The sequence below is a fragment of the Pleurodeles waltl genome, chromosome 10 (assembly GCF_031143425.1).
Source record: "Pleurodeles waltl isolate 20211129_DDA chromosome 10, aPleWal1.hap1.20221129, whole genome shotgun sequence".
Classification (NCBI taxonomy): Eukaryota; Metazoa; Chordata; class Amphibia; order Caudata; family Salamandridae; genus Pleurodeles; species Pleurodeles waltl.
The window spans coordinates 323,735,315-323,754,733 of record NC_090449.1 but is presented as its reverse complement, the minus strand read 5'-3'; the positions used below and the strand labels follow the sequence as shown (position 1 = coordinate 323,754,733).

Genomic DNA, 19,419 nt, shown 5'->3' with positions numbered 1-19,419 from the left:
GGCAAGCAACATTTTCTACGATGGATAATTCTTCCAATACAATCCTCACTGTGCAAATGAATACAAAAGTAATATTCTCAGGAAGGTGGGATTGAGCACTGCCAATAAACCATGGACACTACATCGGTCACTGCGAGTCTGGGGTGTAAGCAATAATTTTAACACAACCATGCAAGGATGACCACATGGCCACCTTGCAAATTATAAGTCAATGAGATGCCTTTGGTGAGGGCAGCACCATCTGCTAATGCCCCTCAGGGAGAGGGCACAAATGCCAACCAGAGGGCTTTCCTTGGCCATGGAAAGCAGGTCTTAATATACATTGTAACTCGACATGAGATTGTCTGCGTAGTTACCACATTGCCCTTTCTTGACTCCAGCAAATTCTACAAAACATAAAGAGTTGATCATCACTCGGATCTATCACGTAGGCATGATATTGTAAGATACCTCATTTCAGGAATCCAGCCCCTCTAGCTGCTCCTCCTCTTCGGTGGGGACAGGAGGAGAGGGTGAGGAATTGTGTAGGACTAACAGGAGTAAAAGACTGGCCCATGTGAAAGACCGACAGAACTTTAGGTAGGAAATGAGGGCAGGGTCAAAGCAATAGTCGATCTGGGCAAAACACTGTGAAACATGGGAAAACAAAGATGGCCTTAATGACACAAAAAAAGCACAATTTAACATCAAGTAAATTCTACACAGGCGAAAATGGAGACGCCTTGACAAACTTTTCACACCAAACTCGAATCTAAATGAGGAACAATGAACTGAATGGGAGAAAGAACTAAAGCAGTCCTTTCTGAAGGTGTGCCACATCTGTTGACTTAAATAAAGAAAACTTGCGAAGGAGGCATGGAGTTGTCACATCCTTGGAATTCAAATAGCTTTGACACCAGTGCGGAGTAATCCTTTGAAATTATATAAAAATATACACATCTCGAGATAGGGCAGGGTCATTAATAAATTCCAACTAGGGGTGCATGAATCTTTGACTGGTTTTCTACGGCCGTGATAGGATCCTTGGTGGTAATTTCAGAATAGACATGCAGTAATTACATTAATAACGTTTTTGATATAGTATTTCATACTTACTTTTGTCAATTCTGTGTGCTCTAAGCGGTGCTACTATTATCCAATGTAGTGGTATACATAACAGAGTTTTATATACATACACACACACACACACACACACACACACACACACCAGTGATTTAATTAGAATGTCAGAGAAAATTTGTCACTTTCAGAAGCCCGAATTATTGTTCAGGTATTGTGCTGATTTTTTAGGGTTGAGCGCACAAGCTCTGTCCCTTTTGTAATCTCTCTGTGGGCTTTTAACCATGCACACCCCTTCGTTGGCTTGTGGGCTTGCCTTTTAAAATTGGCTTGATTTCATTAGTGAAAGGCATGCCTACCTCATGCCTTTTCCGGTGTTTAGCCCTTCTCAAGCGCACAGGGCAACTAATGAAAACATATAAGGCTCCAAGTTTCCCGGATGGTTTCTGGACTACTTTTTCCTCTTTATTTCGTAGGCAGCGTGATCTCGCTGGGCAGTAATTGAGCACTTTTCATAACTACCAGTTTAATTCTCTTGTTTATCCATGCACTCCTAGTTGAATTCAAGGTTTTACACGGCGTGATCGCGCTCTTTTTTTTTTTTTTTTTATTACTATGCAAAGGCGAAACCGGACCAGTCTTCTTGTTCTGATTAGTCACCTTCACGCTCATGGCATGGCACTTTAAATCGGCTCTCTTAAGTGAAATTGTATTACTTTTCATTTTCTGTTTATGTGGCAAGAAAAGTCCGGTTAGGAGTTTACAACGCAAATAGTTCTAACTGGAGAAAACGCGAGACCCATGGCATTGCAAATGCTTGTTTCACTTTGTCCTGCTGTAGTTCATTTACTGCATTAGTATCTGGGTGAAACGCACGTATGTTGAACCACCCTAGTACCAAAAAGTCTGGTTTGTATTCCTTACAGCGACACAGTTCCCTTGCCCTTCTAGTGAGCAGCGAACCGTGTCCAAGATGTTTATTCTGAATGTGCTTTTGACCATTTGAATTCTAAGGGAATGCTGAGAGCTTCCACTGCCATAAAGGAGCGCAAGATGAAGTTTAACAGCCAGATGCCGCAGGTTCACCGCTTGTTCACCGTTTCGGTCCAGTGCACATCGCATCAACAAGATCTTTAGTCGAAGTGGCTCTCAGGCAAGAACGGACGCGATCGCACACTGAGATGGATGTACTTATAACCCTCTGAATATCAGAAGTTCATATAAAAACAAATACTGTACTGCGTCTCCGATTGCATAAAAGTAATATCCACAGAGGAAAAAGTCTTTCATTACACAATTCACATTTACAGTTCAGTTTCGAGTCAGAGTTCACAGTCGCCATTCACACATTTTACTCAAAATATTCTCCACAATCAACACCAACACAACGGCTTGTTACATTCATACCGATAAACATACATTTCTTAATATCGACAACTTTTGCCTGAACTAACCTTTCAGCATAACACGCATCTTAGCCCCTTGCTCTCTTGTAACCAACATGCTACTTGTATGAGTTTTTTTTGTTTTTGTTTTTAAGATGTAACGAAGCCCATACATTTTAACAGCGCCAGTATTATACTACTACTGCTATTATCAAAGAACCAAACATGAACTCTCAGCCAGTTGCGTTTTACAAAGAAAGGTGGTTTTGTGTCGAAATTAAAGAGAATGGAGATGGAAGTCATTTAGTAACGCTGACTTGTGTCTCACACTGGTTCAAACTTCGCTGATTAAGAACGGGTACAGCATTCCTGTGCTCCTTCATGTTTAATCGTAAATACATGCGTGCAACTCGATTAAAAGAATTCATTAAGCATCAGAGAATTGTTTCACTCTATATAAGGAAGACATTCGTAAATTATAAACTGAAATGACACTGTTAGCTTTTACTCTCACGCGATATTTTGCTTTCTAAAACAAAATGTTGCTTTCTAAGGGAAAAAAAAAAACAAATTAGGTGTTGGCAATGGCACTATATAAACAGTCTAGATGACTGTAATTAAAATGCGGAACACAAAAAAAAATGCCCCAGTATTCGATCTGACGTGTGAGGTTGCATGCGAATGTTAAGGCGAAGGCCAATGAATCTACCTGGCTAAACATATAATAAAATTCATTTTCCCGAATTCTGATAGCGAAAGTAGTCGATGAATTGTACATGATGCTTCAGTGCCCCTTTGCTTCCCAGCTAAGTCTGCACCATACAAGCCCCCAAGAGTTACTTGAGGTTTGCCTTGTTATAGGTTTGCACTCAGTAGGCACCACAGAGTTACTGGAGTTTGCGAATTTTGCACATGAAGTAGTTCACTTCTAAGCCATGCAAGCAGCATTCATACGTGAAAGAAGCATAAAAGAACAACCCAATGCCAAATGTTACAATTTCACAATAGGTGAAATTTCAATTGCTCACAACATAACATGACGCAGCCGTAAGACTGGCAAACTATCACCGCAGGCCTGACAGCAGGAAGGTACAATGCAGAAGAAGGAGTTTTGTAAAGAACATTTCCAGGACACAATAAATATCGAGATGGTGGGAGTATTTTACGCACAGGTCTTCAGTTCCTCCAAGCCTTACTTTCTACCTCCAATCCAGGGTTAGGTGAATAATGGGGTTCATAAGGGTGAGGACAGATACACCGCCCAGAGAGGGCAGGTGGTGGCAGCATTCACAACTGTCGTGTCAATCAATGTTCCAGAGCGCGGCCAAGAAATAGATCACACCTACAACTAGAATATTTTGCGGCAGCCTCAGTGTTTGCCCCAAGGGTAGGCATTTTATATGGAGCAGAATCTAAGAAGATATATACGTTATTATAAAAAAGTTTCCATTAATCTTAACATTTCTTTTTCTCAGCAAATTCATCGAAATAAAGTGCCACAACGCTTTATGTTTAGAAAATTCACAAACTGCTAACAGCAAACAATTTCACCCCGGCAATAGATTTAGTTCAACCAGTTTTATAGACCTACAACATTAAGACTGTCTGCTTCCTGGCACATAAATAATCAAACCAAAAGACGTGCACTAGACCAGTGCAAAGCTACAATGCATGCAACTCTTACTTAGCAGCTCGTCATTTGAAATTATGTATGTATTTATATGGGAAATGTCACTTACCCAGTGTACATCTGTTCGTGGCATGAGACGCTGCAGATTCACATGCTGTGCATTATCCTGCAATCTAGTGTTGGGCTCGGAGTGTTACAAGTTGTTTTTCTTCGAAGAAGTCTTTGAGTCACAAGACCGAGGGACTCCTCCCCTTTCGGCTCCATTGCGCATGGGCGTCGACTCCATCTTAGATTGTTTTTCCCCGCAGAGGGTGAGGTAGGAGATGTGTATATAGTAAAGGTGCCCATGCAATGGAGTAAGTATGTATGTACATAATGTGTCTAAAAGTGATAGATATTTACAAATGTACAGGTTTTATAAACATATAATATACAATTTTCATCAACTTCTAACGGCTACAGGCTCACGGGGAGGCGGGAGGGCGCATGTGAATCTGCAGGGTCTCATGCCACGAACAGATGTACATTGGGTAAGTGACATTTTCCGTTTGATGGCATGTGTAGCTGCAGATACACATGCTGTGCATAGACTAGTAAGCAGTTATCTCCCCAAAAGCGGTGGTTTAGCCTGTAGGAGTTGAAGTTGTTTGAAATAATGTTCGTAATACTGCCTGCCCCACTGTGGCTTGTTGTGTTGTTAACACATCTACACAGTAATGATTTGTGAATGTATGAGGCGTAGACCATGTGGCTGCCTTACAGATTTCTGTCATAGGGATATTTCCTAGAAAGACCATTGTGGCGCCTTTCTTTCTAGTGGAGTGTGCCTTTGGGGTAATAGGCAGGTCTCTCTTTGCTTTCACATAGCAGGTTTGAATACATTTCACTATCTCTCTGGCAATGCCTTGTTTGGATATTGGATTCCCTGCATGAGGTTTTTGGACGGCTACAAACAATTTGTTGTGGATACCTGTAATGTTGGGCACTGTCTAGAATTTACAGGTTATCCAAGTTCCAGATGATGTCACTGGATCTTGGCAGAGAAGCTGACAGTTGTGGAGAAGTGAAGACGTGTTTATGCTTGCTGTGAGTTGGTGGTATCTAATAAAGCTCATCTACAAAACTACATGCATGAGCTTAACACTGGCGACGAGGGCGTCACCACCAGCCCAGAACCCACGGATTTCTTACCTGTTGACATCGGCTCTGGTCGAGGTCGGCTGATTGGAGGTTCCCAGCTTGGAAACTTTGATGGGAATCGCAGTGGTGAGGTCCTAGTTGCGCTGATTCTCCATCTCATAATATTATTCTTCACCGACGGCAGATGTAGATTAGTGGCAGCACCCCTGCTGCTGTGGTGTATCAGCAGACCGGAATCCCTGGAGGCCTACGCTGGAGAAGTACTGCGCTATCTTCTTGTTTGGCACTGGCTACATTTTAATTAGGGATCTATTTTTACTAAAGTTTTCTTTCTTGAGATCCCTGTATTTTTGTTTCCTGGTGCGCGAGCTCGTTAACGGCTCCTTTTTCTTTCGGAGTGAGAGGAGCACGCACATGCAGCCATAGCGACGGCCAACAGCTTCTCCCAGTGCGCGAGGAGTGCGAGGGGCTGCACATGCCGCCATAGCGACGCGTCTCCTCTTCCTGGAAAAGGGAGGCGTGTGCGCGTGCGTGTAGGCTTCGCGAGGAGCCAACAGCTTCTTCCTGTGTTTCGTATCGCGCACTTCCTGGGGAGCACTAGACCGCAGACTGAATTTCAGGAGCCTGCAGTTTTTTCCTGTGTTTCGCGTAGTGCACTTCCTTTGGAGCACTAGACTGCGGACTGCATCTTGTTCACGTCCTGTGTGTGATTTTATAATAGAATTTTCACCTTTATGTGAAATTGTATCCAGGAGGTGTTTTGAACATTAACATTTCTATTTTCTGATGCTCATTCAGAGTTTAACTTCAGGTACTTAGTTGTTCTACCTCCAAGCTGGAAGTGAATATATTTATGTATATTAGAATTCTAATATTTTGTTTCTACTATTATCCTGTTCCACATCTTGCCTGTATCATTTGTTTTAGGTATTGTTACCCTTAATTCATTTTGTGCTGTATAGTGAGCTCATAATGGCTACTCCTATGATGTCTCAACCGCTCCCCTTTTTGTCTGATAAGGTGGACCCCATTCTTCCTTGGAAACGTTGGAAGAATCTTTTTGACTCTTACTTATTAGCAATTGGGGGGGGGGAAATTCTCTTCAGCCAGGAAACAGGCTATTTTGTTGCACAATTTGGGAATCGAAGGTAGGAATATTTACGATAGCCTTGAAACCCTACCTGTAGGAGGAGCAGAAGGAGAGCCTAGAGATGTTTATGAAATGTCAGTAGCGATTTTAGCTGCGCATTTTTAATCCAAGCTCAATGTCGTTTTGGAAAGGCACAAATTTTTTGCAAGATCTCAAGGGAAGTCTGAGAGTGTGGGAAACTTTGTTGCAGCATTACGCACATTAGCACGTACATGTGACTTTGGCGATATCACATATTCCCTCATTCGCGACCAATTAGTCAGTTGTACAAACAATAAGAGGGTTCAGGAAAAGTTATTGACGAAGAACCCTGATTTAAAAGAAGCCATTGCAATTGTTGAGGGAATGGAAAGTACCAGCAATTGGATTAAGGAGATGAATGACCATGAAGAGGACAAATTGTGCATGGTACAAGCACCTCAGATTCAGGAAGAGATTTCTAGGGTCAACAACGACAGCTGAGCCCCAGTACCCACTCTGGAAAAAAAAAAGAGAAATTAAACATCAGCGTTGTTATCGTTGTGGCAACTCTGGACACACGGCAAACAGCTCAAATTGTTTTGCACGGAATTCCCTTTGTAGGAAGTGTGGAAAAAAGGGCCACTATGCCAGAGTCTGCAATAGTGACAAATGTAACAGATTCTGTAACTGACAATGTCAGCAAAATGGTTTTGTGTATCGAACCTGATATTAATCAAATTGAGAACAATGGTAACATGGTGGATATGGGGCCTGTCATCATGCCTGAGTGTGCCATTAAGCTTGATGGCAAAACAATTACAGTCGTAACAGATTCGGGATCTCCTTACACCATGGTGGGTGAAAAGAACTGGCGAGAGATTTTTGGGGAGGATTTCTAGTCTCTAATTGTACCTGATATTAATCCTGTTAGTTATGGTGGCACTAAGATAGATGTAATTGGGTACAAGGTAATGAGGATTCAATTTCATGATAAAAACCACTTTGGGGAAGGTTTATGTAGCAAAGCGTGGCAACAATTTACTAGGTTGGCGCCACCAGCGTGACATGGGAATTAAGTTAGATCCCAATTCTCAGTGTCAGGTTATGGTGGTGAGTGAAGATCTTGAAATTCTTAAGGAGTTTCCCCAAGTATTTAGTGACAGGTTAGGATGTCTGGCTAACTTTGAACACAAGATTATCCTTAAGAAGAGTGCTATTCCATCTGTGCACAGGGTGAGGAGAGTTCCTAAGTTAATGCTAGAACCTCTCAGAGCAGAATTGAACAAGCTTTTGAACGCAGGTGTAATTGAAGAGATAGAATCATCTGAGTGGTTGGCTCCCATTGTTCTTGCACCAAAAGACAGTGGAAAACAGATCCACATGTGTGTGGATCTGAGAGCTCTTAAACATATATGGGTGGATCGTCAACCCTTACCTAACATTTCTGAAGAGTTGTCAAGCCTGGGTGGATCAAAGGTGTTTAGCATATTAGACCTATCTTCAGCCTATCACCAAATTGTTTTACATCCAGATTCCAGGCATCTCACGTCATTTGTGACGCCTCTGGGAGCCTACCAATTTTTAAGATTGCCTTTTGGGTTGGCCTCTGTAGCCGCCTGTTTTCAACGAATCATGAAGAAGATCTTAGGGGGAGTCTCTGGTGTCCTATTTTTCCAAGACGATATCTTGGTCCATGGCAGAACAGTAGAAGAACATGACAAAGTTCTTAGAGAGGTTTTAGGTAAGCTGGCCTGTTCAGGCCTTACAGTTAAGAGGGAGAAGTGTAAGTTTAGAGTCTCTTCGGTAACTTACTTGGGCCATACCGTCTCCAATGAGGGAATTAAGCCTAAGTTGGAGTTGGTTGATTCCATTATCCGAGCACCTCAACCCAGAGACAAGGATGGAGTAAGATCCTTTTTAGGTCTTGCAGAGAAACTACTCTAAATTTATTGCCAATTTCTCGAGTGTGACACTACCCCTTAGATCTCTCCTGAAGAAAGGGTGTGAATTTGTTTGGACAGATGAGTGTACAGCCGCTTTCACTTTTGTGAAGGATTGTATTGGGAAGATGCCCACTTTAGGACATTTTGATATGCATGCCAAAACCTTTTTGTACACAGATGCAAGTATTAAGGGGCTGGAGCAGTATTGATCCAAAAGGTTAACCAAGATGAGAAGGTAATTGCCTTTGCTTCTCGATCCCTCAAAAGGGCAGAACAGCAGTATTCTGTGATAGAAAGAAAGGGACTTGCGTGCATGTGGGCGGTTAAGCATTTCAGGTTCTATTTGTGGGGCTTGCCCTTTATTGTAAGAACAGATCACAGACCCCTTGTTCAAATATTTTCTTCTAAGAAAGGGGAAGAATTGACTCCCAGGATAAAAAGGTGGGTTGAAGGATTAATGGAATATAATTTCTCTGTCGAATATGTGCCTGGCCCAAAAAATATGGTAGCTGATTTCTTGTCCCGAACATCAGTTGATGGTGATGATGAGTCTGAAGATGAGGTGGAAGTTAATTGGGTGAGGGATATGGCCATATGTGAAGATGAATGGAAGACCGCAGCCACTCAGGATTCCGATAGACGTGATCTCACTGGATTCATTATAAGTGGTTGGCCTGAGTTCAAGAATGTTTCTGATTCTCTAAAGGGGTACAGGAACGTAAGGAATGAACTGTCACTAAGTGGGGGTGAATTATTTCGTGGTACCAAGTCCATACCTCCAATAAGTCTGAGGAGTAAAATTGTCAATTTGGCTCATGAGGGTCACTTAGGCAGGAATTTGACTAAATCTAGGCTAAGAACAGTTTATTGGTGGCCAGGTTTAGACCAAGATGTTGAAGCAGTGGTCAAGGATTGTTTGACTTGTGCGAGAAATGATAAAAGCAAAGTGGTGTCTAAATCGCCACTCTCTCCTGTTGCAGTTCGAGATAAGCCTTGGGTGAAATTAGGTCTTGACTTTATGGGTCCATTCCATCTCTTACCAGCTAATGAGCGATATGTTATGCTCTTAGTAGATTATACCTCGAAGTGGGTAGTGACCAAATGTGTGAATGTTGTGGACACTAGAACTGTGATTGAGTTCTTAAAGGAAGAATTTTCGCGGGAGGGTGTACCAAGTCATTTAATCACAGATAATGGTGTACAGTTAACTTCTCAGGAGATGAAGTTCGTTTTGGATTCCCTAGCTGTTGTACACCTGAAAACAGCCTTGTATTTACCTCAGGCCAATGGCCTTGCTGAACGCATGAATAGATTGGTAAAATCCTGTGTCCAAGAAGCAATTGATACCAGAGTTTCTCTGACAGATCTTTTGAGGGACCTATGGTGGGCATATCGCAATACCCCCAATTGTATCACTGGTATCGCCCCTTTTGAATATATGAGGAGGAGGTCAGGTTGTACCAAAATGTCTCCTGCCTGGTTTAGAAATAGATTTGGTCAAGGAGATCTTGATCAAGAGAAACTCAGTAAGGCGTCTAGTTGTAGAGAGAGTTATCAAAATAAGTACAAATTGTGGTATGATGACAAACATGGTGTTTCAGGTATTAAATGGAAGGTTGGTGACATGGTGTTGCTGAAGGATCCCGGGTTCAGGACCAAGGGCAGGTCAAACTTCAAAGGTCCTTTCTGCATTAAAGAAGTCAGGAAGAATGTGGTAGTCCTTGACAATGGAGATGTGTGGAGTATGTCCAGAATAGTGAAATGGAATAACCGGGTGGCAGATTTTCCTGACTCGGGAGATGATCACCTCCTGAGTGAACCTGAGCCTAAAACGGCACGATGCCTCAAAGCTTCTAGATTACGCTCCAGACCAGTGTGGTTGAGAGATTATGTATTTTACTAACTTTTGTAACTTTGTTATTATTTACCTTTGTGCATTACAGGCATTGTTGTTTTCATTTTTTACAGTTATTGCCATGTTATAACCTTTTATCCTTCTGATTTCTTTTCTTTTTGTATGTAAAGGGGATGTGTTGTGGATACCTGGAATGTTGGGCACTGTCTAGAATTTACAGGTTATCCAAGTTCCAGATGATCTCACTGGATCTTGGCAGATAAGCTGAAAGTTGAGGAGAAGTGCAGACGTGTTTATGCTTGCTGTGGGTTGGTGGTATCTAATAAAGCTCATCTACAAAACTACATGCATGAGCTTAACACAATTGTTTTGTCTTGCGAATTTGTTTTGTTCTGTCAATGCAATACATTAGTGCTCTTTTGATGTCTAATGTATGTAAGGCCCTTTCGGCTACTGAGTCTGGTTGTGGAAAAAAGACTGGGAGTTCCACCGTTTGGTTTAGGTGGAATGGTGATATAACTTTTGGTACAAAAATTGAGATTTGTGCGTAGAACTACTTTATGTTTGTGTATTTGTTTAAATGGTTCTTGTATAGTAAATGCTTGTATTTCACTTACTCTTCTAAGAGATGTGATAGCTATTAGGAAGGCTACTTTCCAGGTTAAGTACTGCATTTCACAAAAGTGCATGGGTTCAAATTGTGGACCCATGAGCCGTGTTAATACAATATTGAGGTTCCAGGAGGGAACTGATGGTGTTCTTGGAGGTATGATTCTCTTTAGACCCTCCATAAATGCTTTGATGACTGGGATTCTAAAGAGTGATTCTGAATGTGTAATCTGCAGATAGGCAGATATTGCTGTGAGATGTATCTTAATGGACGAAAAAGCTAGATTTGATTTTTGTAAGTGCAATAAGTAGCTTACAATGTTTTTTGCGGACGCATGTAGTGGTTGAATTTGATTATTATGGCAGTAATAAACAAATCTTTTCCATTTATTTGCATAACAATGTCTTGTAGTAGGTTTTCTTGGTTGTTTAATGACCTCCATACATTCTTGTGTAGGGTCTAAATGTCCAAATTCTAAGATTTCAGGAGCCAGATTGCTAGATTGAGCGATGCTGGATTCAGGTGTCTGATCTGTTGTTTGTGTTGAGTTAACAGATCTGGTCTGTTTGGTAATTTGATATGGGGTACTACTGACAGATCTAGTAGTGTTGTGTACCATGGCTGGCGAGCCCAGGTTGGTGCTATTAGTATTAGTTTGAGTTTGTTTTGACTCAATTTGTTTACTAGATCCGGAAGGAGTGGGAGAGGGGGAAAAGCGTAAGCAAATATCCCTGACCAACTCATCCATAACGCATTGCCCTTGGAGTGAGGGTGTGGGTACCTGGAAGCGAAGTTTTGGCATTTTGGGTTTTCTTTTGTTGCGAATAGGTCTATTTGTGGTGTTCCCCAGTTTTGAAAGTATCTGGGGATGAATTTCCCATTCGTGGGTTTGTTGGTGATCTCGACTGAGATTGTCAGCTAACTGGTTTTGAATTCCTGGGATGTACTGTGCTATTAGGCGAATGTGAATCGCCCAATGCTAAATCTTTTGTGCTAAGAGACACAACTGTGAGGAGTGTGTCCCTCCCTGTTTGTTTAGGTAATACATTGTTGTCATGTTGTCTGTTTTGACAAGAATTGTGTTTGTGAGCTATTAACGGTTGAAATGCTTTCAATGCTAGAAATACTGCAAGTAGTTCCAGATGATTTATATGAAGTTGGCTTTGTTGAGCGTCCCATTGTCCCTGTATGCTGTGCTGGTTGAGGTGTGCTCCCCACCCTACCATGGAAGCATCTGTTGTGATCACGTTGTGAGGTAAAGGGTCTTGGAATGGCCGCCCTTTGTTTAAATTTATAGGGTTCCACCATTGAAGCGAGGAGTGTGTTTGGCGGTCTATCAACACTAGATCTTGAGGTTGACCCTGTGCCTGTGTCCATTGTGTTGCTAGGCACTGTTGTAAGGGCCCCATGTGTAGTCTTGCATTTGGGACAATGGCTGTGCATGAAGACATGCCTAGAAGTTTCATAACAAACCTCACTTGATAGTGTTGGTTTGGGTGCATATTTAGTATTACATTTTAGAATGCTTGTACCCTTTGTGGACTTGGAGTGGCAATCCCTTTCTGTGTGTTGATTGTTGCTCCTAAGTATTGTTGTATTTGACACGGTTGTAGATGTGATTTTTGGTAGTTTATAGAGAACCCTAGGTTGTGAAGGCTTTCTATGACGTATTTTGTGTGTTGAAGACACTGTTGTTGAGTGTTGGTTTTTATTAACCAATCGTCTAGGTAAGGGAATATGTGCATGTGCTGCCTTCTGATATGAGCAGCTACTACCGCAAGGCATTTTGTGAATACTCTTGATGCAGTTGTTATCCCGAACGGTAACACTTTGAATTGGTAATGCACGTCTTGTATTACAAACCTTAAGTATTTCCTGTGGGAAGGATGTATAGGTATGTGGAAGTAAGCGTCCTTGAGATCTAATGTTGACATGTAGTCCTGTTGTTGTAGCAAGGGAATCACGTCTTGAAGTGTCACCATGAGAAAGTGATCTGATTTGATGTAAAGGTTCAGTGTTCTGAGGTCTAATATGGGTCTCCGTGTTTTGTCCTTTTTTGGAATTAGGAAATACAGGGAGTAAACACCTGTTCCTTTTTGATGGTTGGGTACTAGTTCTATTGCCTCTTTTTGCAACAACGCTTGGACTTCTAGTTGTAACAGATTTAAGTGCTGTTTGGACATGTTGTGTGCACTTGGAGGCACATCTGGTGGTATTTGTAGGAATTCTATGCAATAACCATGTTGGATAATGGCTAGGACCCACGAGTCCGTAGTTATGTGTTTCCAATTCTGGTAATAATGTGTAAGTCTCCCCTCCACTGATGTTGTGTGTTGGGGGTTTGTGACGTTGGAGTCACTGTTTAGTTTGTGGAGTTTTTGGGCTTTGGAATTTCCCTCTTGTTTTAGGGAACTGTCCACCCCTATATTGTCCCCTAAAGCCTCCTCTTTGGTACTGGCCCTGGTATGTGGGTCTGGCTTGTGAGGTCGAAGGCTCTGTGCTTTGGGCCCGAAACCCCTCTCTAAAGTGTGGCTTCCTAAAAGTGCCTCTGCTATGTGGGGAGTAGAGTGCACCCATGGCTTTGGCCGTGTCAGTGTCTTTCTTTGTCTATTGCTGTATCCACCTCCGGCCCAAACAATTGTTGTCCGTTGAAAGGCATATTCATCACAGCCTGCTGGATCTCTGGCTTAAATCCGGAGGTACGTAGCCATGCGTGTCTCCGAATGGTGACCGCTGTGTTTACTGTTCTGGCAGCTGTGTCTGCTGAGTCCATCGCTGACCTTATTTGATTGATGGAGATGGTTTGGCCCTCCTCTACAATCTGTAGGGCACGCTTTTGGAACTCTTTTGGAAGGTGTTCAATGAAATGTTGCATTTCGTCCCAATGTGCCCTGTCGTATCTTGCCAATAGAGTCTGTGAATTGGCAATTCGCCATTGATTGGCTGCCTGCACTGCCACCCTTTTGCCTGCAGCATTGAATTTCCAACTTTTTGTCGGGTGGTGGTGCGTCCCCAGAAGTTTGAGAGTTAGCCCTTTTCCGGGCTGCTCCCACTACCACTGAATCAGGAGTCAGTTGTTGCGTAATGTACACAGGGTCCATAGGGGGAGGTTTATATTTCTTTTCCACCTTAGGTGTGATGGCTCTGCTCTTCACTGGGTCTTAAAACACCTGTTTGGCGTGTTTTAGCATGCCTGGTAACATTGGCAAACTCTGATACTGGTTATGTGTTGATGACAGGGTATTGAATAAGAAGTCATCTTCTATAGGCTTGGAGTGCAATGCCACGTTATGAAAAGTAGCTGCCCTGGAAACCACCTGCATGTAAGTAGTACTGTCTTCTGGTGGTGATGGTCTTGCCGGGTAGCAATCCGGACTATTGTCAGAGACTGGTGCATCGTACAGATCCCATGCATCTGGGTCATCTTGGCTCATCCCTGTGTGCGTTGGTGACTGCACCATTGGGGGTGTTGCTATTGGGGACAGATGTGGTGAGGTTGGTGGTGATGGCTGTGGAGAAAACTGTGGTGGTGTTTTTTCTGTAGCCACTTTAGCTTTTGGCTGCATTTCCGCCTCATGGAATGCGAGCTTTCGCTTCATCTTAATTGGGGGAAGTGTACTTATTTTCCCTGTGTCCTTCTGTACATGGAGCCTCCTCTGTGTATGGTCTGGCTCTCCCAACCCCAGTTCTTGTTCAAACCTGTGGCCATGTAGTTGTGATGAAAGGCCATGATCGTCCGTATAGGAGCTTTGTTTCGGCTCCGAAGCTGGGTGTTTCGGCACCGAAACCTTTTCAGCAGTCTTTTTCGGCTCCAAAGAACCCTTCTTGGATTTCAGGGTGCCGATTTCTCAGTGCCGGGTCTGGTCGGAGCCGGTATCTCGGTGCCGAGTATATTCAGTGCCGGTATCTCGACCGGAGTCGGATGTCTTCGGCTGCTGTGAGGCCTTTTTCGGTGCCGATGCTTGGTCACCGTGCTTTCGGGTAAAGCCATGGCCTGTCGGCGGTGGCGTCCCCTGGGCCTTCATAATTGTCGAGTGAGTTTTAGCCGGGGCAGGTTTACTCACGGTTTGTTGCCTCGTCGGCTGCTCACTCTTGGGCTCGTCCGAGTCCGAATCTGGAATGGAGAATGTCTCCTTTTCTTCGATGTCGGTGTGCCCGGCCGGTGTCGACGCCATTTGAAGTCTTCGAGCTCTCCGGTCCCTCAGCGTCTTCTTTGACCAAAATGCCCGACAGGCCTCACACGTATCCTCTGTGTTCGGGGGACAAACACAAATTACAGACCAAATGCTGGTCTGTATAAGGATACTTAGCGTGGCATTTGGGGCAGAAGCGGAATGGGGTCCGTTCCATGAGCCTTGAAGACGCACGCGTTCGGGCCGACCAGGCCCCTGCCGAGGAGTGGAAGCCCCGAAGGGCTGCCGGAGCTCTTCTTTTCTTCGGTGTCGATTTGCTATCACTAACCCGATACCAAGCGCAAACAATACCGTCGAATTTTCCGATTGTTAACTAACTTTTCCGAACCGAAACACGGAGCGAAGAGGAACACGTCCGAACCCGATGGTGGAAAAAAAACAATCTAAGATGGAGTCGACGCCCATGTGCAATGGAGCTGAAAGGGGAGGAGTCCCTCGGTCTCGTGACTCGAAAAGACTTCTTCGAAGAAAAACAACTTGTAACACTCCGAGCCCAACACTAGACTGCAGGATAATGCACAGCATGTGTATCTGCAGCTACACATGCCATCAAACATACATATATATATATATATATATATATATATATATAAATAAAATACAGGACATCGACATTCTTAGATAACCCCATGAAGAATAAAGTGAAACAATGACATACTAAAATTCAGCAGCTAAATAAAGTACAATAATGCTTAAGCAGTCTAGCAGATCCACAGAAAATACATAACACGTTCGGGCACATTAAATAAGGCTATTCATAGTGCAGTTAGTGCAATTTAATAAGCCTACTATCCAAAGACCAGTACTGTCTTTCAGTAACTCTTATCTCGAACGAGAACAAATTGATTAATACTGACACCAATATATACACGCTAAAGTGCGCTAGTGCAATAAAAAGAGACCGTATCCCACTAGTATAACACATAGATATTTAAAGTACATAGAAAATACACTACATGCAAATGCTCAACTGCATCCTAAAAAATAAAGTGCAATACGCTTACCCCACCAACATTTACCAATTAGATAAAGTGCAGTAGAACTTCAGATTATTAGCCGCTCCTCATTAAAGTGTCTAGGTAATGATTGCTAAAATATTTAAAATAAGAACTTATGTACCATTGTTTTTGATGGGGCTAAAACGTGAAAAACATCTTGAATATCTACTCTGTTATATTCAAGAGATTCAAATGAGCTCAAGAAAGCTGAAAATCTTGTAACATTTCCAACTCGTCTTTTATATGCCTCTTCAAAGACTTTAGTCCTAATCATTTTTCCATCCCAGCCTAGCAGAGTTGCAATATTAGACCTCCAACATTGGAGTATAAAAGAATGCGCTACCATTAAGGCTACAGAAATAAAATATTTCACATACGTATTCACTTTACAACAGTCCTTGGTGGTGCCAAATAATACTAGACTAGCTTAAGGCATATTTCTAAATTGCACACGTGCTAAAGGCTTGAAAGAACTGCCCCCAAAACTGATTAATTTTTGAACATATAAAAAATATATGTAGCCAATTGCCCGTACCATCGAATTGACATCGGAAACATTGATAATGGACTGACGGGAACATCTTATGCAGAGCTTGTGGTGTACAGTATGTCATCAACCGTGACATAAAGGACATCCTTTTGAAATTTGCTGCCCTAAGAGATTTATGCCCCAACTCTGAGATAAACTGCATTCACCGTTTGATAACTTATAATTAGTTTTCTCATGATTTTTTTTTTTTCAGAAACTGGGGAATTAAAGCTAGGTCAGAATATTTCCACAGAACCCTATACCAATTACCAATTTATATCAACTCGTTATTTACTAGGCAGCAAACAACTGACTGGGCCTCTTTGTTCAGCTCATAATTAGCCGTTAAAAAGCTAGGTATCTGGAGAAAGCTAAACACGTGCTGGTGATACAGTGTCCTTTAACACGATTTAAGATGCCCATCGCTAGGTAAACAATTTATAATCCGCATTTAGAAGACTTGTCAGCCGATATGAATTAACATTTGTAGAGGCAATATCTTTCTTGAGAAAATAAACTTTGGTGGACTCTTTGAAAGTCCAAGGAATTATGACACCTTCACTTATTATGTTAAATAAATCAGTAAGAAAGGGGAGCAACTCCTTTACAAATATCTTAGACCTCCTTCGGTATTCTCTTATTCACACAAGCTTTTGCATGAGGTATATTTTGTAGTGCTGCTGCCACCTCAGCATCGGTTATTTTCTCTAGTATTGTGTCTTTTTAAGATCTTGACATTAAAATATAGTTCTAAACTAGAAGATGAAACTGAGTAGGCATTCTCAAATAAACGTCTATAATGTTGCAAGAAGACCTGTGTAATTTTCTCATTTTCAGTTACAACCATACGAGTATCGGGTTCTCAATCTGATTAATCAATTGTTTGTCCGGCTTGATCTGAGTAGGCCAGGCATGGAATTTTCCCATTTGCTGGCTTTTCTCATACAGTTGCTTCTGACATGATATACAGTTATTTATCTCTTCAAATGAAAAGAAATCCCAGAGATTCTATTTAGCCCTAACAAGTTCCTTTTTTGAGCCTGACCTGTCTTCTGTAACTGTGTACCCGCCTATAACTTTATTAACTGCCAACAGTTTGTTTTGATTTGACTGGTATATTATAACACGTTCACGGAAAGCAGCTTTAAAGGCTTCTCAAACTACAAAGTGGGAAGCTGAATTGCAACTGGTCTAAAAAAAAAAAAACTCCTTTATAAATATTCATGATTCCTCCAACCAATCCTGATTAGCCAATAGGGACTTCTAGAACTGCCACGTAGGTCTCGCTTGAGGAGTTTCGAGATCAAGCTACTGAAAACAAAATCTGAAAATGCATTAATCCACATATCTGTTGCCCCCACCTGACTGTCCGGGTTATTAAAAAAACAAAATCGATCTGAAATGCATTATTAATCTGGTGTGAAAAAAGGTCAATTGAATGGTACGTGGATGGTCAAAACAACAGGGATCATATAATTGAAAATGTAGCTTTACTGTAGCGAGAACTCTCACAGTTTTTGGTTTTAATCGTATTGTAGACCGGTTTGATGTATCTAATTTCAAATCTTAAAAATAACTGAATTCGTCCCAGAAAATCAGGAGCCCTTCTGCCCCCATAGCAAGATTGTGCAGCTGTATCAATGGTCCCACCTCAACAGAAACGTAATAGAAACATAATAGTTCAGCAAATTCAAAGGGGAATCCTGAATTAGGACCTATAACTGGATCAATTTACCCCCTGCATGCCTACAGTGCTCATGTAGGAGGCTGGCCTGGTTTGTAGTTGGTACCAAAGGTACTTACACCTTATACCAGGTCCAGTTATCCCTTATTAGTGAAAAGTAGTCAGTGTCTAGAAGCCAGGTTCCCTAGAGATAGCTGTAGGCAGAGCAGCCAAGGCTGAACTAGGAGACATGCAAAGCTCTTGGAATACCACTGTAGTCACACAGTAATTACACACATGAAAGACAATATTCAGTGTTACAAAACTAAAGGTACTTTATTTTAGTCACACAATGCCAAAAATACTTTGTAGGCTATGCTCCCCTAGGAGGTAAGTAAATCACACAATATATACACTAGTAACCAGAAACAGGTACATACACAGTAGAAAAATAGTGCAAATAGTTAAAAACACTATAGGTTGCAATGGGCCTAGGGGAACACAAACCATATACTAAAATAGTGGAATGCGACAGTCGGTTTCCCACCTAGGCAAGTGTAGTGTGTAGAAAGGCGCTGGGAGTGTAAGGAAACACCCCACCCCAGAACCCAGGAAAGCAGGAATAACACACAGCAACTTTCTAAAACACACTAGAAGTTGTGATAGAAGATAATGCAAGAACCAGAAGAGACTGCAAGACACCAATAATGGATTCCTGGACCTGAAGACCTGTGGAAGAAGGGGACCAAGTTCAGGAAGCACTGAAGCGTCCAGGGAGAACAGGAGCCCCTGTTAACCTGGATGAAGGTGCAAAAGTGGAACCACTGGTGAGAGACAAAGTCAGTATTGTACCCAAGAAGACAGATGCAGGTTCCTGGTTGGTGCAGAATATGCCTCACACCGGATGGATGAATGCAGGCTGGTTTGCGTCGCTGGATTCTGCCAACAAGCCTTGGCACTCGCAAAGCTTGCGGTTAGTGGAAAATGGTGTTGGCCAGGACCAGTAGGGGCCTGGTGGCCTCTACCCAGGAGGGGGAGACAGAGAGGGCTCTCAGCAACACAGAGAGCCCACAGAAGACCAGGCAGTGTGCACAGGAGTCCCACAGCATGGGGACAAAGGAGGTGCAAATGGAGGCCAATGCAGCACAACACAAAGGACTCCCACGTCGCCAGAGAACTACTCGGGAAGCTGTGCGTTGCAGGATGGAGTGCTGGGGGCCTATGCTGTGCTGTGCACGAAGAACTTTGTGGAAGGTCGCACACAAGCCTTAGCAACTGGAAGTCATGCAGTGCACGGGGTACT

At 42.5% G+C, this 19,419-nt stretch overlaps 1 protein-coding gene across 4 annotated transcripts in view; it reads right to left on the bottom strand.

The window, feature by feature from the left end:
• The window catches only part of TBC1D24 (TBC1 domain family member 24), a 556,519-nt gene that overhangs the window by 352,999 nt on the left and 184,101 nt on the right, over window positions 1-19,419 (bottom strand). The gene's annotated exons all lie outside the window — the stretch shown is intronic.